This window comes from Crocuta crocuta, unplaced genomic scaffold, assembly GCF_008692635.1.
Source record: "Crocuta crocuta isolate KB4526 unplaced genomic scaffold, BGI_CrCroc_1.0 scaffold790, whole genome shotgun sequence".
Taxonomy (NCBI): Eukaryota; Metazoa; Chordata; class Mammalia; order Carnivora; family Hyaenidae; genus Crocuta; species Crocuta crocuta.
Genome location: NW_027531898.1, coordinates 586,642 through 591,139, shown reverse-complemented (window position 1 = coordinate 591,139; position 4,498 = coordinate 586,642).

Genomic DNA, 4,498 nt, shown 5'->3' with positions numbered 1-4,498 from the left:
TAAAATCAATGCAGACACTGTGGAAGGTAGAGTTCTCATAGTTAGTTTGAAATACAGAGGGTAAGAGCATCCAGATGCTGAAAGTACTCAGCCTTGTGTTTCTTCACTGCCCCTTGAGGTGTCTCTGCTCCTGAACCAGTACCTTTATGATTAGTCTCTGGCAATAATAAATCCTTCTGGAATTACCCTCAATTGTTTATCATCTCTTTTGGTTTGGGACTCTGATCCTCTGACTGATCCAACCCCCAAAACAGAAACCTGTTTAGGGAGTCTTTCCTAGGACCCCATGAATTCTCCATTTTAACATCACAAATCACACTAGGAAAAAAATTTCTGTCAGTCAGAGTGCCCCAAATCAAATCAAAACAAAACAAAATAAAATAAACAAACAACAACAATAAAAACCAAATAAACAACAAAAAAAAACTTGGTGGGGGTGCGGGGTGGCTCAGTCAGTTGAGCGTTCGACTCTTGATTTTGGCTCAGGTCATGATCTCACAGTTCATGGTTCGTGGGATAGGGCACTCATTGGGTTCTGAGCTGACAGTGCGGAGCCTGTTTGGGATTCTCTCTCCTCTCTGTCTCTGCCCCCTCCCCACTCCTCACTCATGCACTCTCTCCCTCTCTCCCAAAATAAATAAATAAATAAGCTTTAAGTTAAAAAGTCAATTAATCCAATTTTAAAAAATGAACTACTTTGGGTAGGGAAGGAAAACATGGCTCATATTCAGGAATAAGAATAATAATATATCAATAAACTACTCTAACTCAGATTTTTGAAAATAATAAATACTTTAATAAAATACCAATGTAAGTGTACAACAGGTTATTTTGGGGCTCATAAGCTGTAAGTTAGTAAGTACTTGTTAGTTTAGACATGATTTTATTTAAAGAGAATAAAATAAATTGTTTAAGTCCATGTCTTTGAAATAGAAGGCTCTACAATGATGAAATATGCTAATCAGTCTTCACTTTAATTAAACTGAAAATATCAATGATATACATCATGCTTAAGATTTGGTAATAAATTTTTACTGGAGCTCACTTCAATGTTAATTTTCACTGTAGCAAAAACAAATAACCAAAAAAAAGTACTTTGTACATAAAAGTATGTTTATTTAAATATGTGTATCCAAAACCGGAGTCATTAAGCCTGAAACAATATTTTACAGATAATATGCTGAGGATAATTAAGCTAACTTAGCTGTATATTCTCTCTGCACCCCCCACACACTCTTTCTATTTCTCTCTCTCTCTCTCTGAAAAAAATAAATAAACATAAAAATATTTTTAAAAAAATACCATTATTATATCTTTCCCTTGTGACTCTTTCTCTCTTTCTCTTTCTCTCTCTCTCTCTCTCATTCTATTCTAATAAGTAACATTAACAGGTTATTGGACAACTGACTATTGTTAAAATATAACTTTAAAAAAACATACAACATAATTACTTGGCTTTTAGATGGACTGCTGCTAGAAATATGTGTTCAAACATGATTATAAATACTTTTGACAATTTAACAAATATGGCTTTAGTTTACTGAGCCACTTCCCTTTAAAATAAAAGACTGAATTTCTTTTTCTTCCTGCTAGTTTTTGCTGGGACTACCTATTTATCTTGGCATCTAACACACTCCTTCTATTATCTTGATCTGGCCTATTCACCTTAGTCTCCCACTCTACCTTCCCCCCCCAAAAAAAAACCCCAGAAATTTACTTCAACATAGAATATAATTTTTAATTTTCTGTCTTTACTCATCCCTTTTCCTCTGTTAGAGATATAATTTTGCCAACATGTTTGAAGGTCAAAATAAAATTTTCCTTTAAGCTCAAGTCTAGTAATACTTTTACTAAGTGTACTTTCTGATCCCCACAGTGAAGAGTAATTTCTCCCTCTTATCTGTTCTTATAGGTCCAGGTCCTCTACTGTAATATTTCCAGGCAGTAACCTTTTATTTTTTTGTATGGTTAATAGGTGTAAATATGACCTAGTCTCCACACTATTGAAAATGTAAAGATCACAAAGATGCAAAGAACTGTGTGCTCATTGAGAATGAGTGGAGGGTAAAAATAAAAATATAAGTCAGGAACCAAAACGGGTAGAACTTGAATGTCAGACTAAAGGCCATGACTTCACATGAATATATAGTAGAGAGATAAAAACCCTATTTCTCTTTCTTTCTGAACCAACAAAATATCTTTAAACTAAAGATTAAGAAAACACCTCATTCCATACCATGGACCATTTGGGAACCCACATGTTACTTTCTGTAACAGCTGGCCCATTGCAGTCACTCACTGTGATGCTGAATTTAGTCTATCAATGGACATATTGTTTATAAGGCAATTCTCTGAAAAAGGCTATCAAATAAAAAATAATGACACTTAATGAATCTGATATTTGCTATTGAACAATTTAATTGCCATATTTTTCCAACAAAAAGAACGCATTTCCAACTCTGCCTACAATGATCTTGAGATTCTGATCAGAAAATTTTCACATTCCTTCTGCCAGGATCTATTATAATCATCCCTTCTTTTCACTGGAATAAAATGTTTTCAGACTATTCATCAAAAATACCATAACATCACATTAATTATACTTGGCAAAACATAAAACACAAGTCACTTACAAACATTGATTTTTTTTTCCAAACATCACTATGAACTAGTATAATATTGTACAGGTTTTGCAGATTGTATTTAAGATCTATTTTCAACACTCAACATGTGTATCTGGATCAATGCACCCAATATCGCATCACAAATATTTGAGCGTAGCTGAGTAGCTATATTCCAGCTACATCCCACTGACATTTTCTATAATGCAAAAAGGGTGACATCTGCTTCTTTTCTTATTCATTTTCATAAGAACATTCCACTTCAGTTTTTTTATATACATAAACCATCAATACATATTCTAAAATAGGATACATCCTTCAGATGTAAACCCAAGAGTTCACAGACTGAAAGATCTGCTTCCACACCTGTATCTTTCTGGCAGAAAGATGCTTCATTTGGATAGAAAAAAGATAGAGTGGGAGCCAGGAACAGTCATAGAATGTGGTTTGGCAGCTTTTCTACGCCACCGTATTTTTATTTTTAATCTCTGGGGATAATTCACAGAGAAAGAATCTCCTAATGTGTTGCTGAAATATATATTATATTGACAGCCAAAATGAAAACTCACTCAGTTTTCTTAACTGCTTAAAAAGATACACCCACTTTAAGGTGTTATGGTGTGTTAAACTGTGAAGAAGAAAACATATTTTGCAAATTAATATTAAAATATTTTTCACTTGTTTCTCTGCTGTAATAACTACCAGATCTCAAAAATACAATCTTTAATGATTATTGAGGCATATGGAATATGTTTAAGGGAAAATAAGTATAATTGTATACATTTGAAGAGGTTTCAAATTCTCATTTATGTTTATATACCTTTTCAACTTATTTTTGTGGTGTGCAGCTCAGATGTAAAGGGATTATTAAAAAATCTACTATTCTACCTCCCTTCTTTCCTCTCTCTTTCCTTCCTCTTCCTTTCCTTTGTTTCGTATTTATTGAGCACTTTCTATGTAGCAGACCCACACTCAGTAGAGAAGTTTCAAGACAGAATTAAATTTATGATTGGGGCTCCTGGATGGCTCAGTCAGTTAAGTGTCAGACTCTTGGTTTTCGGCTCAGGTCATGATTTCATGGTTCCTGAGATTGAGCCCCGCATTGGGCTCAGCACTGACAGAGTGGAGATTGCCTGGGATTCTCTCTGTTCCTCACTCTCTACCCCTCATGCATATGTGCTCTCTCTCAAAATAAATAAATAAACATTAAAAAAGGAATTAAGTTTATGATTACATGAAAGAAATTGAAACTATCAAAATTGGCTTAAATAGTGTGTGTCCAAGTACAGTTAAGATGATTATATTCATCCATTTTAAAAGATTAACACTTATTCTGGCTTGGCCATGGGAGTCTCCACATTAAAGAGCATTCCAGGATCACCAGTATGGTGCTTTTCCTTGCCTAGGGATGGATGGATTTGTTGATAATTTCATAAACTCTCCTCACAGGATGTTTACTTTTACTTTTTGTCTTTTATATAATCCATAGGATTTATGCAATTCTTTTTTCTAATCACTTAATGCAGGATATGTTAGCCTAAGCCATGCCTTTCTGTTAAAATTTTGAGAACGGCTGTCTACATCACAAACTTCTTTGGTGATCTCTTCCATCTGTGGATCACCAGAAATCAAGAACAAACAAGTTGTTAAGCTGACTGGTTGGAACCTCCCAGGAACAATAGTTCTGAATGGAACACATATGCTGTATATGACTAATTACTGCTGCTTCTCCTCATTCTTCAGATAACTCCTCCCTGACACTCACTAGACCTAGAACTCTTTACTGAATATAGCTGGAGCTGTTGTGTTGATGGAACAATACTGATAAAAAATGTTTCCAAGGGGAATAAAGTTTGAAAAGAGCTGAGCTTTGAGAG